This window comes from Mugil cephalus, chromosome 3, assembly GCF_022458985.1.
Source record: "Mugil cephalus isolate CIBA_MC_2020 chromosome 3, CIBA_Mcephalus_1.1, whole genome shotgun sequence".
NCBI lineage: Eukaryota > Metazoa > Chordata > Actinopteri > Mugiliformes > Mugilidae > Mugil > Mugil cephalus.
The window spans coordinates 13,737,655-13,761,278 of NC_061772.1; the positions used below are offsets into that span (position 1 = coordinate 13,737,655).

General features: G+C 41.9%; 1 long non-coding RNA gene across 1 annotated transcript in view; it reads right to left on the reverse strand.

The window, feature by feature from the left end:
* Positions 1–813: 813 nt before the first annotated feature.
* Positions 814–23,624, reverse strand: part of LOC125005323 — a 179,289-nt gene continuing 156,478 nt past the window's right edge. The window contains exon 4 of the long non-coding RNA XR_007112443.1: positions 814–1,019. This is a non-coding gene — a long non-coding RNA (uncharacterized LOC125005323). The remainder of the gene's footprint in view (positions 1,020–23,624) is intronic.

Sequence of the window (23,624 nt, forward strand, 5' to 3'; positions counted from 1 at the left end):
GTTTATTTGCTCATTATACTACATCACCTGTCTTTCTATAGCCTTTGTGTTGGACTGGGTGGGTGGTAAGGTGGCCATACAAAGGTACAAGATTTTTTTTGGAAAGTTTCCTTTTTTCACATATGTGTTCATCATTCATAGCCTGAAGATGAGTACTGAAATGGATCAATCTCCAGCCAAATAGTTCCTCAGTAGGGTGCAGTGAACTCACGCTACACGGTTTGTTTACCATCTGTCTGTCTCCATGGCTACAGACATTACTTTCTTATTGGTAGTGGGGGTGTGTGACAGAAACCGACAAAACCATAGCAATAGTTGGTGCCCTGCACACAACAGTAGCACTTGAACAACTGTTAAACTGTTCCTACTACAATGGATGTATGGAACACTGGAAATGTAGATGGACCAGAGGCGCCTGTAGGCTGTGGCGCCTGTGACCACGGTCACCTTACGCAATTTTATGATTTGCAGTCATTTGCAGACATCGCAATGGGGACGGAAGGTGATTTAAGTAACTTTGAACGTGGTGTAGTTGTTGATGTCATTTCACAGAAAGTGGATTCCACACAAAACCATCTCTGTTTAAAGAACAGACTGCTGCTGGCGGTGTAATGGTAATGATGATGTTCATCTGTTCGTGACCTCACTGCACTCATCTTTCAGGAGAGCAATGCACCACTTCACATTGGTAAAATCATCTGAAAACATTTTTTTTTTTTTTTTTAATATGACAACATGTTTACTGTGCTCAGATAGCCTCCACAGTCACCAATAAAGCACCGTTGGGGTGTAGTGTAATGGAAGATTTGCATCATTACTGTGCAGCGGTCAAATCTGGAGCAACTACATGATGGAATTAAGAATTAAGGCAATTCAAAAGACAAAATGTGGTCGAACCCGGTAGCAGCAAGGTGTCTGTTTCTGATGGCTGGGCTTTTTTGAGCCATTAGTTGGTGGATTTGTTCGCGTCTCATCTGCAATCTCTCTGTGACCGTGGATGCAGCGGTTGCCTTCAGATCCTGTGAAGAAATACCCACATGATGGATAGATTGGCAGTTTGAAATCTAATTAAATCTACAGAGAACTGGGGTGATATTGTAACTGTCAGTCATAATAACTGTCAATAGCAGTATGCTAGCTAACATTAATATCACATTTGATAAAAAAAAATGGACTGATGTGGAAGATGGTTTGGGTTTTATAGCATTAAATGTATGGACTGCATCTAAAGGTGGATAATAAACACTGTGACGGCACGTAGATGATTTATTTAGAGCAATTTTGAAGCTCAGCGTGTCTCCCTCTAACCGTCGCCATATTGGAAATACCTGACTTCACCTATTTCCAGTTAATTCAAATAAAGAGGTGAGTGAGGGACGCCTAGGCTGACTCTAGGAACCTGTGATGGCACTTACCTGTCTCTAAAAGTGCCCAGCACCTAAATTGTGCATGACTCTAAACTGTAGTACATTTTAAGTTAATGAGTTTTATAACAATTCACCCTCATGCAACTGCCATCACTTGACACTCGGCGTTCCCTGTAATGGTGAGCAAGGCAGTCAAAGAAGTGGACAGGCAAGTAGGAGAGGCCAGCATGGTGGCAGTGGCAAAATATGAAATGCAATCAAAATTCAAAACTCACGTTTGGAGGCAGGAATTAGTAAGCTGGACAAAGAGAACAAAGTTTGCAAACTATGCTTTTCTCCAGTCGGATATTCAGGGAACACGGCCAGCCTATGAACTCTTCTCATGAGAAACCCTGAGGTATTAGCGCCACAGTGGCCGCAGCCACCGAATCCTGTCGATCTGAAGCCAACTACACTGGATAACACAGTGCTTAAGCAATATTCAGTGGAGTGTTCAAACAGTGACATACATTTTTTGTTTAAGCAGACAATTGTGAACTGTATTTTGACATTTAAGTGCCAAGAAACTTGATCCACTTTTTGTACAAGTGCAAGAAACTGGGAATTAATATTGTTTTGTCAACTCAGTTTGTCTATTATCCACTTATCCAATTATCACTGCTATCTGATGTACATACATACAAGTTGTATTTTAAGCTGCATTTAAAAATTTATCGGTGAACTATGTAGAATATTGCAATATTATAACATCGCAATAATGTATCGTCTTGTGACTCAAGTATCGTGAAATGTATCATATCGTGACTCAAGTATTGTGATATGTATCGTATCGTGCCTCAAGTATTGTGATATGTATCGTATCGTGACTCAAGTATTGTGATATGTATCGTATCGTGAAGTCCTTGCCAATGCCTACCCTTAGTGAGAATATTTTTTACTAGTTTTCTTTACTGCAGTAATAAATGTATAACCTTTGTTTCTGCTATAGAGCACATTTTAATATGGGGGTATACAGGGACTGACCTGGAGAGTTGGTTGAAATATAAATCTGTACAACAAATGACTAGGAGAAGCCTGAAAAAATAAAGTACAGATAACTCTTGACACATTTTGAACAAAGCAATATGGCACTGTATGTCTAGACAATGAATCAAAATGTGTTCAGTTGCGTTTGCTAACATTTAAGCATGGCCCTTTAACCAGTCAAGACTTAGTTGAGATGACCACTCTTATGAGCAGTCCGAGTTGGGTTTTTAAATAGGAAGAAATAATGGTTCAAGTGTTACACACAGCGTGAGGAATTATAGGACTTGACTGGAATTTGTAGCCATCAAGGAAACTCAGCAACTGACACTGGGTAACATATAAAAAGTGACTGTTGAAGGACTGTCTGTTTCTCTTACATCAAAAGTCAGCTTCTGTTATTGCTGAAATAATGTGACATGACACACAAGACCATGCGCACAGTGATTTATTCTGCCCATAAGAGTGTTTCCCCCTTTCTTTAGTAAGTTTTTTTTCCCCAATGAAACAAGCTGGTGCACTTGGTAAAACTTGAATGGCCCGTGTGAGAAAAAAAACAAAACAAAAAACAGATGACATCCAGAATCCAGTGTGTGATTCTCTGCAGTGGTGAGATTACAAAGGCGATAATAGACCCCCACCCTGCCCCGCATATACACTCACACACGCAAAAGAGCATGGCACCAAAATGCAATTTCCATGCAAATTTTGAGCACACTTACAAAAAGATTTCCATATTCAGTGTGACTGCAATTCAAACTCTCTGTTTTCTCTGCTTAACCTTTTGATTTATTTATACATTTATACCTATTTCTTTCCCCGTCTCTCCATCTCGCTGTCTCTTCCCCAATGTTTTGCCTTAATGCAGGTTTTGTGCATTGACCAGAATGTACGGGCACGGGGCCGCTTTACCCCCCTGTTCTTGTCGCTTTATTTATTCATGTGACATCTTGTCCTTTTGCCTCATCCAGCTCAGTGCTTCACAGGGATACAGATGCTTTAGATAGCAGACACATTTGGGTTGCTCAAGCACTGATCGGATGCCAGCCACTCAGACAACACCATTAATCTCTCTTATCAGCATCTCAGTGGGTGCTCCGGCCTCAGAATGGTATGTTCTGCATTGGGCTACCATTACTCAAAGGATGCTAAATAAACCACGTTGCTCCTTCTGATTTACCCTCAGTGCTGAGTTACAGCCTTTAGCTGAGGAGACAAAAAAGGGCCATCGCTCTCTCAGTGGCATTGACCACTTTGTTATTGTTAGTTCCTTCAAAGTGTTCCTGGCCTCTTATACCAACTGCTTGACAATTTTGTAATTGCATTGTGTGATAAAAAGCTAATTAAGTTATGGAAGATCTCTTATCTGTTTTATTTTCCTCGGCACTATCCAGGGGATGACCTTGATAAGATCACTCGGAGGCTGCTGGCTTCTTTCACTGCTGCTCCGTATTAATAGGGACAGTGATAACGACTGTGGATGGAGATGAGAAAGGGCTCCTTGATGACAGTAAGCTTAACACAAGATACACAGATACAGGCCTCGATAAAAAGGCGGGGAGCGCCTGGGGGAATCACCCACCAATAAAGTTCTGGTTCTTGTGATCCCATAAACAACTGATAAGCCTCGGAAGCCTAATGAGTTGAATTATTTTACTGACACTTGGAAAATGCGGGTTGACTGGTGTCTTATGAAGCCAGACAATGCGCTCACGCTAGCGAATTTGTACCAAAAGCCGCAGAAAAACGACTCTGTGAAGACCTTTGTGTTTAACAGCGTGAGTTGAAGATGCTGGGGCCGCTGGGAGCAAACATTAAGCTTCAGGACGCTGGGTAGCGCTACTTGCGAGAACGGCCGATATGCAAAAAAAAAAAAAACATCTAAAGCACGCTCAGCGCCTGCCTGCTGTCACTCAAAAACCAACCCGAAAACCACTAATACGGACACATACACACTCACTCAAGAGTGTATCTCTTTCCTCCGCACTATACAGGAACTGCACAGTGCTGATGTTGTGATTGTATATTAGGATAGATTAGGATTGTGCCGTCTGTGCAGGAAATACATCTTAGTCTGGGATTTATTGCGCCTTGTGGCTTGTTTACGGTGCAAAGCATGGCTAGCTGAGCACGAGCAGCCCCAGACATAAAACATCATTTATTTTTGTTAGAGATGCCAAGTTGGACATATATGGCACGGGAATGGTACTAAATCGCTTTTTCAGTCAGACACAAACATCGGGGACCCTGTCCTCAACTTCCGCATGTGCAGAGACCAAGACTAAATCGAGGCGGGCACAATGCCGTCGCTCATAATCAAACCACGCTAATGAGCACAAATACTGCTAACGAAAAAAGCCGACGATCTCCGGTATGGCTACGTTTGAATAAAAGAAAAAAAAAAAAACACCTTGTGTTTCTCTAACTAACCCATTTTCAAGGACTATGAGGCCTGTGGGAAGCCTTCACGATTAATGATTTTGGCAATGTTTTGCAAGAGAAGACAACGTGGCTTCATATTTCAGTTCCTTTGTAAGTGTTAAGAATGTATCTGGGGAGAAATGTGACAGTGCTCTCACCACGCATTACCTAAATGAACTGTTATCCTCAGCTCTCACCCAGACCTTGTTTGGTATTAAATAATTCAGGACATTCTCTGTTGCGAACTTCAGCTGCATGCACATCACGTCTCCGCTTGCCGTCTCCCGTGTGTTTCAGAACCATAATATATTACATCGGCCCATGATGCAGTGGAGACTGTTGCACATGCTGTGTTTAATATGTTGGACTTATTCACCTGCCCGAGGGTGTGGTCGTGGTGGCGGTGGCGGTATCATTCTCTGTAATGGGCTTCTGCGTATTTTACAGAAAAGCAGCAGAGGATAAAGACACTAATGCGGTTAAAGGATCAGCTGTAGGTGAAATGAGATACTTAACAAAAAGGGCAAACAAGTGAATGTAGAGATTAAGAAAGAGAGGAGTATTGTGGCAGTCAAAATTAGAGGGAAATTACCTCAAGCTTTTTTCTTAATGACCGACTCCGTGGTCTCTTTGTCCTCGGGCAGCAGGAGGTTTGCACGCTTACAAAGCTTTCATCAGCAGGACCTGTCTTGAACACCTTCTCTTGAAGAAATTTAACTGTCCAACATCATTAATTAGTTCTTTGGCGTGTGGCCTTTCCATTACAGGAAGAGAAAACCAGAGCTGCGTTATCGCCGCTACAAGATGACCCGCTGACAGACGGTGTCACGGACCCTGCTGGGTTCGGCGTATTGATCAGACGGGGTAAAACCCCATCGCCGTGTGAATTGGCTGTTTGCATGTGAGCACACCTTGGGGGTCAATTAAAAATGTATATTGTGGAACTAATAAAGACACGAAAAGGAACGTTGAGGAAAACTAATATACGCACCCATCACACAGAAATCACTCAGCCACACGTGCCAACGCGCGCATCGTGATAATTTCTTAACTTAAAGCAATACTCTTCAGGGAAGCAGGTATTGGAGTATTGGCGCACCACAATTGACACTGCATGGAAAATGTGCCCTTGAGTGACTGCCCTCAGCAGTCATGGCATTTGTACTTGACAAACAGGCTCATTATTGGATGACTTAATGAAAGCCTTCCATTCAGAATAGATTTCCGTCCAAGACAAATGATGTACACGTGGCACCGAGAAATTAGCAGTCTGGAAAGGCAAAGCGCGGCTCTGTCAACATCCACTAAATTGAACAAATTTCTGCTTCTAGAGGGGATAATGAGCCCCGATTATTGCAATGATTGTAATTATGATATTGTTTTGATCAATTAGTCATCTATATTTAGCTGGCTGCAATAAGATGGATTCCACAGCCCCTTTTAGATTGAACAAGAGCAAACATCAGAGATAAACATCGCCCTATGGATTGCTTTTAAATAGACTATTTCTCATTTAACTGTGGCATAGTTTGGTCTGAGTAAAATTAGCCCGCTTCGGATATGAGCCACAGATATGAACAGCTTTTAAATAAACAACTATGCACTTGAATTAAATCACATGATAAAAATATTAAGCTGCAAATGTCCTGCCCCATTATTCTTGACCTGTACTATGTCTGAATCTGCAAATATTAATTTTATTACAATTTAAAATGACCCTCATGGTCGTATTTGTGTTAGATAAGAAGGGATACATAGTTCCACATCATCAGCCCGAGTCGTTTTGAGCCAAATATTTGTAATTTAACTATCCACCATGGCGTAAAACAGCAACCATGCAAATCAAATTACAGGATAGCACAGGCAAAGTCACTTCATGATTATAGTCCATGAAGGAAACCAGGTACGTCCAAGCAGTTTGCAAAGACGTCCTTTTTTTTCCCAGACCGCCCGTCCTCCTTTCAAAAAAAAAAAAAAAATGCATTCACTGCCTGTTACAAATGGCAGTAGAAATACAGCATGCCACCTAAATCACCCACTAGGTTGCATGGGGAGACGCGGCTGTCATGTCCTCATCCGTACATACAGTATATACAGCCCATAGGATTGAGAAAGATCTCTCAGACGGCCCGAGCGCTGATTTAATACGTGTGCGGCTCGGGAGCATTATCTGGATACATGGCTCGACATGAAGACGCCTGCTTTTAATAATGCACGGGATAATGAGTAATGCCAACACAATCAGCCACATTCACGTCGGATTACGCAAATAAAGAACAGTGTCTCCATTTCGCATTCACCAGGTCAGTAACAAAAGCGTAAACGAAGGTGATTGCTCATACAAATGACGGCCCACTCATCCAAACAGGCATAAAATAAGCTGCAGCTTAAATCAAACATTAAAAAAAAAAAAAAATCATAACTCACATTGTCTTAAACAAGAATGATGGAGGACCTATTCCTTTCCACGCACTGGCAAATCCTGTGAATCATTGGCTGCAGTGTTCTTCACAGTGCACCTTTATTGCAGTCTGTGGTTGATAGTTCTAACTACATCCACCAATGACTGAGAAATGTAGCATATCGTATGAGTAAGACATCCAACAAATGATGTCACCAGATGCTAAAATTTAAAACTTATCATCCCAGAACTCTTTAAACCTACAATGGTCAAATTTTGGCCACTTGGGGGCAGCAGAAATAAGCTGCGGTCACAACGTCGATACATCATTGACGTCTTTCTGGCAAGTTGGCAAATCAGTCCCGGTTTAGCTTAGTTCTGCTCTTTATGAACTCCTGGAGGAAACGCCTGGCTCATTAATTGCGAAATGAGATTTTAGCACTTTTCTCTGGGAACAGCTGCCCTCTACCAGAGCAGTCAGACTCAAGCAAAAGAGTAAATAAAAATAGCGGAAAATGAGAGGAAACGTGCTGTAAAGCTCCACAGAGCGGAGGGAAGATGCGTAGCCCAGTCAAATTCAGGTTCATCACTAAGGTAATATTAACATGCCACTGAAATGAACAGCCACTGTTGGAGTTGACTTATAACATATTACAGAAGATCCCCGCATAGTGTTAAGAGTCCAGCTGTGTTTAACCTCAAAGCACTGCCTGATATTGAAGAAATTATATACTATACCTGTCAAAGGCTCAATTATTATGGCAAGAACCTTAACATGAAATTACTGTTTTTTTTTTTTTAATTTATTTTAGTAAAAGCCATAACATGTTTTTTTTTTTGTTTGATTTTTTTTCTCTAGAACACACATTTACATATTCCTGTGACCCCAGGAGATTATAAAAACGAGTTTTGCTGTGAATAATATTGCTTTGGTGCCTTAAAGGCACAATACCACTTTTGCTTGAATTACGTTTAAATATTTCAGTAGGCATCCAGGCTCAGGAATATTTAGGTTCAACACCAATGCGACGTGGTTTACACGAACACGAAATTATATTAACACAGCCTTTTAAAATCAGCGCATGCAAAAAATAAAAAATAAAAAAAATGTGCATAAGAGAAAGCAAGCAACTGTGGAAAAAGACGTGTTTGAATTAAGGGCCATGTTTGTAATTGTGTACAGGGATGTTGTTATGTCCTTGTGTTTGGCAGCAGGTATAGATCACATTGCTTAAATCACACAGTCTGTACAACGCTGATGCCAGAAACGCATGCGTACAATGCAGGATGCAAAAGTCACAAAGCAACATATGCCATGACAGATTGGATGACGCAGGTGCAGTGGACGCAAAAGTCAATTCAACGGGGGCCGCAACCAATCTCAGCACCGGCCGGCCAGAATTGAGCTCAGCCATCATTGGTGGCACAAGAGTGAGGACTTGTCAAGCTCTAAAGACAACCTCCGAGTATTGACCGGGCATGATTGGTGACACTCCGTGATTCTCCAACAGTCAGCAGACACCGGTTTGTGACTTAACGATCTGCCAGGAGTAATTACTGATTTGCTTTACATTTGAGTTTCGCACAGACGAGTCTTACAACATCTTTTTTGTTTTTTGTTTTTGTTAAAAAAAGGCAAATGTAAAATCGCAGAAGCGAGCGGGGACAGAAAATCTTGACCGTCCGACTCTTGACTTCATCTCTTTTAAACAGAATTGAAGCCTTCAACAAAATGGGACGTTTCAACAATATCTATATCGTACATTAGCAAAGTAAGCATGGCCTCCCTTCAATTAGCATGTCCGATGACAGAAGTGGGCCAGGAGAGTAATGTAGTCTACCCGTGTTCACAAAGAGCTTTCTCACTGAAAGTCATTTGAAATTCTTGATCCATGCTCACTTGTTTTTACCTATATAACACTGTCTCATTGTTCTCCTGGATCCTGAAAGCATTAGCGAGGAAAAACAATTCTTCAAGAAAAAAAAAAAGTCCTTGAAAAATGTTCCTTTAGTTGTCTCTTAAGTTTAAGATGGTAAATTGTCTCAGTGGAACATAAAGATAGAGCACCGCTTCACCTTCACGGCACTGCTAACATAACTTTGATAAAAATGTAAAATAAATGAAACAATAACACAACTCTCATTTAACTCTGATGTTCCCCGTGATGGATTATCTATGTAAAGCGGACAAAATATATGGCTCCCTTGAATAAGCCATAGAAGGCAAATGATAAAATAAAATTAATGTGGGGCCTCTGGAGAACCAGAGTCTAATGCAATAAATGGTTTGGCAGAAGTCAGCGATGTACTACATTGATATTTTAATTTCTTTTATCAAATCAGCTTGATTTGCCATGTGTATAACTACAGTACACACAAAGAAGGAATTTATTCATTACACTTAACCCATCCAAGTGCGCACACAGTGGGCAGTCATGTAAGGAGGGGAGGATTAAAAGCATTGACGTCACAGCCGCTTCTAACCACAACACCACAACTTCTCAGTGAGATGAGGGCGTCATCCAGCAAATCGCATACATAATAGTTGTTGAAGCCTTTGTGGAAGTTGCAGAGTGTGTGTGTGTGTGTGTGTGTGTGGTCAGACATGTACAAGTTTAAACCATAACAATAAAGATGGACAGCAGAGCTGCTCCTGAAAAGTGAAGCCAAAGCAAGTGGAGCTCCCCCTGGTGACTGGCTGCCAAAAGCACCACTTAAAACAACTAAAACACAGAAATATACATCAAATAAATTACTTTCAAGGATGGTTTCTATCATTTTAGGTAGTTAATATAATGTTGATGCATGTTCAAGTGTCTTTTTTTCGGATAAGGTTCATCTTTGTTAGTTATTTGGTTATACAGAAACAGGATGTGACATAGTGGCGACAAGTTGCCATGCCAACCGCTCCGTAAAGAGTTGTAAAACAAAATTTAAAAAATAAGTGCAGTGTATAATCTATACTCTGGAGCTAGAGCAGAGCATAGAATGAATTAAACCAAAACGCAAGTGACTCTGGCGGAAGTGTGGGTGGGTCAACGATATTGTGGCGCCGCGTTATCCCCCCCGGAAAATCGCGTCAGTTTGGCTAATGCAAGGAAGTGAGGACACGCTGTCCACGTGTGTACAGTCTAATGGATGAAACACGTGTTCTTGAACCCCTAATATAACATTAGACATGTTTTACCCACTGAACTTTTTTCCTGGTCAGAACAGGCGGCGTCATTTAAGTGCAAAGTGCCTGGAAAGTCTTGACACTCAAATTGCATTGTACCGCTTGATTGCAACTGACATGCCTTCCTCCGTGCCACTCCTCCCACACTGGCAGTCAAGTTCACAGCAAGTCACCGGAATATCGCTCAGGTGCTGCTGAGAAAAAGACCTTTGTGTTGTCAAAATCAAACGCTAAATGATAGCCTCTGTTCAGCTCAAGTGTCTTTGGATTGCCGAGGAACGCGTTTGATAAACTTACGCATCTGTGTGAGCTTATTAGACATATTTGTTTGAGTTGAGGACAAAAAGATGTTGTGCGTCTGATCGTTGACTCAACACACGTGAATTCAGAACGGATTAGATGAAGCCACGGTGAAGGATTCTGAGCAGAAACCTGTGATTTATACACCCTTGTGAGGAAATGGGATGCTGCCTTATTTCTTTCTGCCACAGAGTTAGACAATGAGACGAATGGTTGCATTAAAAGATAAAAGAAAGTGAGCAAGAACTGAATACAAAGGGGAACATGAGCGCAGCTCCAGAGATATGAACTATAATTCTTTTCATGACGCAAGCATTGACCTAAAATACCATTCTTTGCCCAGCACTCGTTCGCTCTCTGTTTTGGCGTCTGGGGCTGTTTCTCTGCGGGCTCGCAGACTGCCACGCAGCACAGGAAATGCATCAAAGCAGCGAAAAAAATAAAATAAATAAATAAATAAAATAAAAATCCATCTCATTTAAAGTACGGTGCGTGTATTCACTCATCATTGCCTCTTAACACACGGAATATGAGTGTATCTGTGCCTCCTTCTATCCTTTATTCTGCAGGTCTTTGAAAGGAGAGCGTTTGTGTGCGACTTTGTGTTTCAGAGTATTAGTGCTGCCCGCTGAGAATTTCTCTCAGGACATATCTGAGGAGTGATTATGTCTGCTGCAGACCTCACATCTAGGAAACAGACGTGATTGTGATCTGCTTCTTCGGCTCTTTGCCGAGCAGCATACAAACATCATGCTGCTGGTCTGGCTTCGCTTCCCTCCCCGTAACTATCCTCCCTATTTAGTTTCATTACAGAGCGCCACATTAAACAAATGGCCACGCTCTATACGCTTCAATGCGCCTGTATTGATCTGGACAGTAAGTTTGCGCTCGTGTGTTGCCACCGTCACCTTGAGTCATGCCTGGAGAGCAGCCAGACTACTTGTAGCCAATTTGCGTCACACTAACAGCACACAGTGTTTCCTTAATAGGATTGTCACAGTGCTAGTACAGGGTCCATCTAAACACAGCGCTTTTCCAAACTGCTGATTACTTTCAAAAGAAGACCCAAGTAGGGTCTATTGCCTTTACTTATCAAGAGAGAGCAGCATTCCGGCTGGAGTAAAAAGGCATTTATTAGTCGTCTCATTTGCCTGCTTTTCCGCGCATGAGTGTAGACCATATGACTCAATGAAAAATTCAGCTCCCCGCAGTAGGGTACATTAAATCTGAATATTTTTCTTTCTGTCTGGGCACACTCACACACGCGCCGACACCGAAGCCCGAAACAGAAGCAGGACACACATAAAGCACTTGATTACATCCTGATGCTGACAAGCCCATACCTCACATGAAATACATAAACATTACCTATTAAATGAAGGAATATCAATGTGGACTGCAGCACGCCGCATGATAAAAGCACATCATCTCCAGGCAGGGATAGGATTAGCCAAAGTGAAATATAAAACTTGATATAAAACACATCTGCTCCTAGCACGGTTTTTACTTGTTGAGCAGTCAAATGCATGCCGACATGGAGGCATCAAGCAAAATGGGATTAACCACACAACACCTCTGTCTTGTGGTGCACCAGATCCATATCAAACAAGTTTGTTTCACATTATGTTATCCCGATATTCTGTTGCTGTTTGAGATACAACATTCTTCCATATTTATGCAGGCTTTAGATTCCTGCCAGATTCACTACGCCTTGTAACATTTGCACATTCAAATATGGCATTTTGATAGTGTTCGCTGTGTTCATGTTCACAAAAGCTAGGGTATGCAGCGCTGTGAATTAAGAGTCTGTGATATTTTACTCGGCGTGCATGTTTAATCATCATAATTAAACTGTCAACCACATTAATACCTGGGACCTGGCCACAACACCCAAAGTCTGGCCACAACTTTTAGAGGAACAGCTTCACTCGACAGCGGCTCATTCTTCTCCTCCAGACTTTTCCACCTTAGAGTGAATAATTTCTCTGTTTATATACATTGTGCATTATGAATGTGGGAGAAAAATCAAATAGCTTCAAACTACTTCAGTGGGAACTAGATAAAACATATCTCATTCAATTATACTGAGACCATGCTTTCAAATTGTTCCGAGCTTACCGTCTTTTTGCGTGTCTTTAAAAACACCATCTACAAAAGTGTAGCAATATATACTGATATAGATGCTGTACACGTAGAATTAAAAGACAGAAACTGTCGGACCACTGGCCGAACCAGTGTAAACAATGACTAAGGGGTTAGGATTGTCTCTCTTGTTCATGTGGTTTTCTTCCAACATTTCGGGGACTTTCAAGAGAATGTCAAGATTTTCTGGAGGCTTTAAATTGCCTGCAACTACAAATGATGGGTTTGGTAACACTAGAAAGCAGCTTCTCTGGTCCAACTATTAAACCTTGACCCTGAAAAGATATTTTTCAAGCAGCTTCAAATAAAGCTGTAAAATAGACTGAAAAAGCAAGAATTACTCAACAGTTATTGTATTTTTCTGTGGATTTTCCCCATGAAATATAAATGTGTTGTCTTTTTTCAACCTGATGTGATCAGAAAGCACAGTCTATAATCAACAGGAGTGGAAGGAGTAGAAACAAGAACTAGGCGCTGTGTCCTCTTGACCCTGCATTGGTGTCACTTTGATGTGTGAGGACTAATGGCCATTGGCATTGTATGGGACAAAAAGTTGCATTTCAATACAATACAAGAACTATAGCTGAATACCAGCTGATATGTATTTAGGCTTATGTTTCAACATGCTGAATAATCTGGAAGCCAGCAACAGAAGTCCAACAGCGTGGAGACACACCACAAAAATGAGGTCCATGTAAGCTTGCCCTAACGATAGACCAGCAAAAGATCAACCATTGACTTGGTGTGTCACAGCCCTATGACGGGATCTTTTTTTTAAACTCAGGACACATACTGCCACCCGGAACTGTCATACATACGTTCTCCCTTTTTAATACCTGCTCCTGTAAGCACCTGTAAGCGGTATGCTAAGGGTAAAGATATTCCATCCATCGCCGTACACTGTCACGGTTTGTCATTGGTATCTCCAGCTTCGTTGGGCACCACCACATGTACAGTTGGCTGTGTTCACCGGTGGTACAGATGAGGGTTTGTCATTGGCTGTTACAGTCTTTTAAAAGCAGCGGCTGGGGACACTATGTTTCACAGCGGTAGCAGATGGTCATCAACACCCTTTTTAGGTCTGCACTAGCGTTAGCTCTGACTAAGACTCTGGTGCGCACATTCAAAAACAGGGGAAAAGAGGTAAAATGATGTAAAAAATAAAGTGAATTAAAAGGTCTCCTGCAGGCAATGGCTATTGAAGTGCTTCGTTTATTTCATTTATTGAAGTGCAGATGCATAGAAGAAAACTTTCTGACCTCATTTCAAGTGCATGTGACTGAATGTGATATAAAGTACTCTCGTTTAATGATGAAGAGCTGGGTACACTGTACACTTACCAATAAAAAACAGACCAGTTGTTGTTTCATTACAAAGCTTAACCAATAAGAGGATGGCTATGGAACAGCAGCCATACTGGAGGACAGGTGTTTGGGCACCATGCTCCAATAACGACACACAGAAGCATTTTCTGCTAGAAGTGCTACACGAGGGCAGTCTCCTCCACTAAAATTTGATGCTTGGTTGACACATCTATCGATCGTGACCTTCTGCCCATAGTGATTTTGTCACTCTACTACCATCACCTTGCATCCTCCTTTGCTCCTATCATAATTACCATGACTGCCACAGGGCTTTGCCTAGCACATGAGCATTGCCTAGTATTGTTCTGGGGCACATGCTGAAATGACAGAGGACAGAGTCTAAACATAATGTCCCAACCCGGTCTACATCCTTAATTTGGCTTTTGGTAATTCATTCAGAGAACAGCAGGTACTTGGCATCGTCAAGCAGTGGCCATTCTTAATCTCATTTGCAGACACTTCATGAAATAAGGGACAGAAAAATGTAATTGATCAAGACCTCTGTGCTACGTCTGCCCACTCTAGATTCTCACTTAGCTAAACCCTCTTTAACTGGTGCTTTCATGCCACCTCCCCTTTCAACATGTGTACTACAACAAGGTAAACTGTTCTAAGCAGCGGTTTGAAATAAATTCAAAGCAACACTTGACCAAGGCAGATAAATGGATAGCCATTTTCAAACAGATCAGTAACCTCTTAAGGGCCATAATGCTGTTTCAAGGAGTGTGGGTGCACATTAGTTCCCGTTACAGTACATTCTGTAAAATGGTGAGTACAGCTGTTACTCAGTGGAAAGTGCGGGAAAATATATTTTGCACAAACATCTTTAAAGGCATTCAAGCTCTCAGAGTGGCATCAATACACGCGGGGGCTTTTTATTATTCCTTCAATTCACATCAGTTGATGACGCAACGTATTATGTTGGTAATTGTTTCACATGTTTGTTTAGAAAACCTGTTCATGCTAGCGAGCAAGCAAAGTTTATGGGTGTAAAGGTGGAGAGACTATGCAATAAAGCGAGAAACCTTTTGCATTTGATCTTTATACAGACCTCTGGGGATCATCTGCTCCAATCTCTCATACCTTGCAGTAATGCTGACAGCTGTAGTTGCACCGACTCCCCCACCTGCCTACACTAATATATACATTACGCTCGATGAGCTGGAGTTAGGGAGCAAAATGTACATTCATGGTTTTCCCTGATGCAATTAAAGACTGCTAAACCATGAGCTGTGGCTTAGTCTGTTCCATAACCATGAAGCGGAATATTAGATTTCTCAACTCAAGCACGGGAAGCTGGCAAAGTGATAAGGAGATGGGGGAGTCCCTGCAGAATACCCTTAGTCTAACATAGCATGGACCCAGTCTGGTCTAAACACCAAGACCAGAAATAATTTGAATATCATGGCTGCATTTTTGAATTCATATTTTATAATTTAACATGTTCCTACTTTTTTAAAGCACGACTTAGTTTGTAATAGAGGTTCTTGCAAGTGGAATGTGGGCACAGCCATCTTCTCTGACAGGCACACTGCAGCAGCGAATTCCTTGTTTAGCTGTTTAAAAGGGGACAGTTATTATTTGTGCAACTTCAAGCGGTTCCTCATTAGAAAAGCATATGATACGTAGGTAATTTGAACAGTTTGCACAAATGACAAATGCGGCAATTTTCCTTTTGAAAACAGCCTCCTGATTGCATTTGTAATTCTTTTTGTTTGAATAATTGGAGGTGTTTAAACCTTTGCATTAACCTCTGCTCTGCCCTCTTAATGTAAGTCTCACCTTTTATCTTGATGACTGCAGCAGTAGTGGACCTAGAGGAGCTTTGGAGTGGCGGCATAAATCTGGTGTGGGTGGAGAGGAATGAGATTGCAATAAGATTAGGTTTCGTTTCATTAATGTGTGTGTGTATATATATTTGGTAGTCCAGTGGACAGACCTATATTGTTTAGATGCAAATTTTCAGGGTTGTGGCATGATCATGTTGTCCATTTAGAATATGACAGAGGGTTATTAAATGAGAGGGCCAGACTACCCATCTTATAAAGATTCATCTAAAAGCAGAGTTGTTTGAAGACTGAAGCCAATTATACGCGATATGTAAAGCGATCGAAGATTTACATTTTCTTCCATCAAGCGACAGATGGATTTATGTCACCAACGTCTTGGATCAGAAGAGGAAGGAAGACCAAAGGCACGCATATCATTCATTCCACACCGCTGCATGCATAATGCTAGGTATGTATTCGATAAAAAATATTGTCCCAGTGGTCTGCATATATACGGCACAGAAATAGGAAACTTTTTCCTGTTGCAGATGACTTCGAAAATTGAGTTTCTTTCGCGGGAGGTTTAATTTGGTCTTGATGTATTAAAATAATCAATCTAATTACAAGCCTTCCATTTGCACTGAGAGAAAAATAAAACACATAAATGGGATTTTGAAAACATATTTACAGAGGCTGAGGCAGGGAGCGTATCTGCAAATATTGGATTTTGCTGTGAAGGGAGCAAATGGGTCAGGGTAACATTAGGCACTGGGAAAACAATGACAAAGTGAGACCAAAGGGGGGAAAAATCAGATAAATGAGAAAAGCAATAAGTCAGATATCAATAAAGAGGATAAAGAAAGTACTTCAATAGAAACTTACGCACACAAACACACACTTTATCACAGGGCTGCATGAACTGGGCTAGAAAAAAAACTTTGAAAGTGTGCAATGGAGTATAAAACAGTCACCTAAGGAAGGAAATAGGAACAGTAATAGTACCAACGTGTTGTGACAGTGGGCTGAAGCTCATGGTTAAGATTAATCTGTGAAACACATAACATAGCAACCAGCGTACAATACAAGACTCTAACTGTAAAAAATAAAGCAGGTCAGTGGTAGATCAGTAGTATAGTGCTGAGGTAGGCTGACTAAGCAAGACCTAATTATTATCAGAATATGAGTCTGGTAACATGCAATTTGGCTTGGGTTCTGACCAAGATTAACAGTGCTCAGGGTGATGACCGTTATCCATAAAGCCCTCTGAGCAGGCCACTAGGCTGGAGCATAATCAGTTCCTAAAGGAAGGGCTCCAGACCAGCTTTCTGACACAAAAAATTGGGAGTTGGAAAATAATTTAATTGTATATCTGCTGGTTTAACATCCTTATAATGCCGCTGGGCTCTCACACTGTAGGCTGATTCTACGTCATGCCTTCCTTATTAGTTTATGCTACTTCACTATCTGATTAAAGCTAATACAAAATTGTCTTGTTTCTTGAGTCCCTGTCTTGTGCTTTAGTTAGACCAAAACAATGAACCTTTTTGTCTATTAGTGACCTAGTGGTGTAAAGTTGCAGGCTTGGGACCAAATAGTCAACCGTGCGGTCACCCCTCAACCACCAAGGATTGCACCTCGTTTACTCAGAACAGAGAGAATAACGACAGAAACACATTGGTGATGAGTGAGGCCAGAGGAGAACGGATGGGCCAATTTGAATTGGCAGCAACCGTTGGACTCCCTTTCTATCAGGAATATACACTCACTTGCCACTTTATTAGGTACACCTGTTCAATTGCTCGTTAACACAAATAGCTAATCAACCAATCACATGGCTGCGATTAGATGCATTCGGTCATGTAGAGGTGATCAAGACAACTTGCTGAAGTTCAAACCGAGCATCAGGAAGGAGAAGAAAGGGGATTTAAGTGACTTTGAATGAGGTAAGGTTGCAGGTGCCAGACGGGCTGGTGAGTATTTCAGAAACTGATGATCTACTGGGATTTTCATGCACAACCATCTCTAGGGTTTACAGAGAAAAGGACAGGAAACTGAGACTACAGTACAGTACAGTACGGTCTCACCAAAATTGGACAATAGAAGATTGGAAAAACGTTGCCTTGTCAGACGAGTCTCGATTTCAGCTGCAAGATCTGGATGTCAGGGTCAGAATTAGGCATAAACAACATGAAAGCATGGATCCATCCTGCCTGGTCTCAATGGTTCAGGATGGTGGTGGTGGTGGTGGTGTAATGGTGTTGGGGATATTTTCTTGTTTCTTAGTACAAACTGACCATGGGTTAAATACCACAGCCTACCTGAGTACTGTTGCTGACCATGTCCATCCCTTTATAATCACAGTGTACCATCTTCTGACGGCTACTTCCTGCAGGATAATGCACCATGTCACAAAGCTCATATCCTCTCAAACTGTTTTCTGGAACATGACAATGAGTTCACTGTACTCCAACGGCCTCCACAGTCACCAGATCTCAATCCAATAAAGCACCTTTGGGATGTGGTGGAACGGGAGATTCGCATGATAGATGTGCAGCTGACAAATCTGCAGCAACTGCGTGATGCCATCATGTGAACATGGACCAAAATCACTATGAACCAAACCAGCCCTGTGACTAGAATACACTTTTAAATGGTGAAAGTAAAAGTACAGTGAATAAAAGCACAATTATTGGGTGTGATTCACAGCATGTGTAGTGGAAATGATTTAATGCCTTTGAGTGAACACGGACGCAAAGAAATGTTTCAAGATATGAGACACATACATGCTGCAAAGAGCCAAGGCTGCTCTGAGAGGAAAGAGGCATTGCTCAGTATTAGCATGGTTTTTCCAATGAAGTGGTTTATGAGTAAGAGCAACATATATATTCCGTGCCATATTTAGAGATTATTTTTTTATAAAAAGAACAATAAAGAATATAAAAAAATAAGAATAATAATTTACTATCATGAAATAGAAGTGGTGTAGAAGAATATAAACTGGATGCTGACCTAATCCATCTCAGATCTGTCAGAACTCCAGTGAGGTACATTTTTTAAGTTGATGATGCCTGCACTTCTGCAGTCATGCATTATTGTGGATGATAAACTGTATTTGTTGTACTTTTTTCTATCGCATACATGTTTGTATCCAACAGTTAGTTCTTTCTCTTTCTCTTGATCGTGTCATGTCCATGTGGCTACCTACTTGGTTAATTACAGTAGTTTCCGCTGCATAATGTACGCTACTAAATGGCATAGCTAACACTGGTAAAACATGACTTCCATCTTATTCCTTTACAGTCTCTGGAACAGCAGCATGCTTCTCTTCTCTTCTCTTCTCTTCTCTTCTCTTCTCTTCTCTTCTCTTCTCTTCTCTTCTCTTCTCTTCTCTTCTCTTCTCTTCTCTTCTCTTCTCTTCTCAAGCATTTTCCTTCCAGCCACACCTGTTAAATTAAGCCAGCTTCTTAAGGGCTCAAACGATCAAAGAGATAAATAATAAAACGTGACAGTGACTCAGATGTATTCGATGAATTCATAGATATAAAGACAACACATTTTTGTTTGCCCCTAGTTTTCGCCATCATAATTTACCTTAAGAATATCTATGAATATTGCAAGCTATCATGGCTTTTTAAGTGGATTCATGGAGACAGCCATTCAAAGAATAGCTGCAAAATATCTAGGTGACTGCCACAGTCACAGCACAGCTGATCACTGCTTTGCATAATGAGCGCCGCTGAGGTGCTGCACGGATTTATTCAGAAAAACCCATTTAACACGCCTGTCACAATGTACTTTACAAGGAATCAGAAGATATGAAGGCAGATAAGAAGAAGAAAAAAAACCCTATCAGCTTGACGTGTTGACGATTGTTGGCGAGTTCTATAGGAAAGGATGAAAGCCGTATCAAGAACTAAAAGACACACTAACAAGAGGACATGGAAGAGCCCTTAAGCAACAAAATATAATGGCTGCAAAACTGTATGGAGCCCAGGAGGTTACTGTCATTTTGTCAGATGAATGGGGCTCAACACACGTGTACACACTCACATTCACATAGAGACCACACACACAGTCTGTCAACTGTTCCTTCCCCAGAGCTTAACACTTCACCACATGTGGTGGATGGTGTTGTCTTAAGTGCATTGAGTAGATGTATGGGTGGACATTTTTAGCATGAACGCTTGCAGCGGGAATCAATGGCCGCGCTGCAGCTGTGTAAGCATGCACGAACGAAAGCTGCTGGGTAGATTTCACTAAAAACAAATGTTGGGTCTATCTAGAAATTGAGGCACATTAAGCTGTGCATAGTGCAGCCGCAGTGCAGCTAGGACAGGTGCAGAAAAGTTTCAATTACGAAAAAACAAGAGAAAGTTACAAAGCTTTCGTTTTTTTTGCGGAGATGCTTTTTAAACCAGCAAAGCATACTGAAGGTATGCCTTGTGCAACAATATATGGCAAGTGGCGCAGAAAGAGATATGCTCAAGTAGCAGAGTGGCAATTAGAGGCACAGTGGAGTGCTGAGCCAATATAGGCAGATAAAGAGCCCCTTTGCCCACAGTTTTCAAGCTGTAATTATGTGTAATTGTGATTTTTTTTTGTGTGTGTGTGTGTGTGTGTGTGGCTTCTGAGCCGCTCTCAGCACCGCGCTCCTCTCAAATGAGTCCTGCGGGGCTCACCTTCACTTTCCATGCTCAGCACTTTAACACCACACCCACTGACGGCCCGCTCCAACTCATTATTGCGGGTCCATGTATGGTTGGGTCTTCACGCCTACATACCCACAACCGCTGCCTCTGCTGCCACCCCGAACTCCATCAGCTGTATTTAATTAAATTTCAGAATTTGAATTAAAGGGACTGTCACCACTGAGCATGATAAATGTACAGGGACACCCAACCGATCAGTGTCATTCTCGCAAAGACACACTGATGTATAGTTGCGGGGACAGGTGTTCTGTTGCAATACATGTAGCGAGTACACAGCAAGGCCCAAATTACTAAAGGTGATATATAGCCAGGCAAGCAACTCAGCTGATGGGAATGTCATTAGTTTCGCAGGTACAGAAAGTACAGAAAAAAACGTCGCCTTGGCGATGTCTCTGGAATCGAACGAATAGAGCGCCGAAGTTATCACTCATCATTTATCCCGAGGGATGCTCATTTCCATAGCAAATGTCACGAGAAATCCGTCCGATAGCTGTTTTACCCAAAATCACAAATGTGAAGGCGATGGCAGCGCAAGATGAAAAGTCGCCGGATCACAGTATTCATCACAAAATATCCTATGGGCACCCGGAATGTCGGTAAAGAATTTCAGGGCCGTGACTTCCGGCACTTTTTGAGATATTTCAGTCTGGACCGCGATGATGGACAGAGCAATCGACCAAGAGGCCAGCGCTGCATCAATAGATCCACGCTGTTGGCATGACTAAAAATAGGAGCCATAAAAATGAGAGGGTATGAATTACAGTACAATATTATTGTTGCTTTGAGTTAAAGACTATATAGTTAAGGCGTTTCTCACTTTCAAATTTCATCTTCGATGGTGTTACCAGTTGATAAGGTGCACTAGTACAATCGCACGCATACCTAAGTCCTGATCTCTGCAGTTTTGTTACCTAGAAGAACTTCATTCGGACATGTGAAAAGGGAGATCACAGTTTGTGCTGATAGCTCAATAGTATCAGGTTCTACGTTGGGTTAACTTAGGGGCCAGAAAAGTAAACTCCATAAAAGGGAACTGAACTGTATCTTATTCCAGAGAATGCCAGGACAAAAGATGTTCGTTGTTGCTCATGCACGGAGCCAGCAAATCTAACCCATTCTGCAAACAGGCCTAGATATCCACATATACCTGACAATCAAGTTATATAAAGAGTTGGGCTGAGCTTTTACACAGAATCAGAACGTCTTTCGTCCCGTTTCTTCAGACGTCAACACAAACTCTAGTAAAAGGGTGCAATTTATGGATTTAAGCCGCACGCTATGATAGCGCCAATGAGCCTGAATGACTCTTGCAATGCATTACATCCACCTTCCGATCGTACGTCCCATGTTTCCTGGCTGTTCAGTGTGCATGTGATCATATAATAAGTCTCCTCCTAACGAAGCTGATGCATCATCTGAGACCGTCTGAGAACCGCGCTTGCTCAGCAAGTAGCTGAGCAAATACTTCAGCAGATTATACATTCACCGCTCCTTTCCCCCCATTTTTCTCTCTTTGGCGATGCCTCTCATGCAAAGAATTGGAATTTCAAATCTCCGCCTTTGATGACATTTGTGCTGAGGGCTCTGACATAATGTTTTCTCAGTCGAATAAATATGTAAATACACGCTACTCTGTCGAGTCTGATTAAACAAATGAATGACTTCATTAATTACATCTTTTGCCAACTTTGCGTACTTTTTAATGAATTTGCGCGAGAACATTGTGATAACATTGTGTTTACTTCTTCGCTGCACCTGTGAGCGCGTGCCGTGCGGAGAATTTAAATCTCAAATAAGCAGACAAATTAGGAATCCTCACATATGCCGAGTCATGTCCGTCACATCCCCCATTCGCAGCGGAGAAAAAGTAAAGCGGGGAAGTGCTGCAGTCTGTGAACTCAAAAAGCCCCTGAGTTGAAGAAGAACTAGATACTGGTGGTGTGAACATTGAGTTTGTTCCACCATGGTGCCACCCTGTGAGCCCCCAGGTGGATGCCTTCGGTTTTTCTCTGCAGTTCAGAGTTTCTTTCATGCCATCTGTGCCTGGCTCCAGGACATGGCATTCAAGCGGGGCATGGTGCAGGCACGGCTTCTATACCCTTGCTCCAAAGAGACGGGTGAAGCTTTGAGTGAACAAACCTCAGGTTAAATGGCTACACCAGCAAAGAGACCTGACATTAGTATTACTAATGACGAGCCCGTAGTCCTCTGCCTATTTGAGGACGGCCTGTTTCATTTGAATGCTGTGGGAGCAGAGAAGCAGGATTGGCTGCCAGCTACTCGTGTTTCTGCATCTACAGCTCACCACGAGTTTAACTAATCTGGAAGAAAAATCTGGACGAAATCAAAGCTGAGCATTTTAGAGAGGTTCACATTCGCCTCGCTGACTCGGGCGTTCAAGAGTCCCAAGAGAAATCTCAGATTCCACTCTACGAATGTTTTTTTCCCAGAATGTAGGTTGGTGCTGGCATTCGCCAAAGCTGAATGGATGAGGAGAACACCTATGGGACGATTGACTGGTGCGTTGACAATTTCAGTGAAATGAAAATCATTCTTTGGAGAAGAACATTTCATCATGCAAGACAAATTAGCCAGTCCTGGCAAAATAAGATTAATTACGCCGTACTCCAAACATGGAAGAGATTAAGCATGAAGGCAATTTGCCAGCCTAGCTGTGATAGTTCCAACTCATAGCTCTCTGTCGTTTAGCTGCTGAGATCAAGCTGACCTAGACTGCATTATTTCGGATTTTCCAACTGCAGGTAATTAAGTATGATTCTTCCACCTTGTTCAGTGGAGATCTGGATGTTTCAAAGTTGGCTGCTGAGTCAGATGGGGTGGCGCTATGTGCCTTACTGAAATCTTGGGGCGCATCTCAGAGCTTCTGCCTTTAGTTTGCATGCCAGCTGCCTGCCAGAGGCCCAGCCTCATTAGCTGAATTACAGAGATCAAA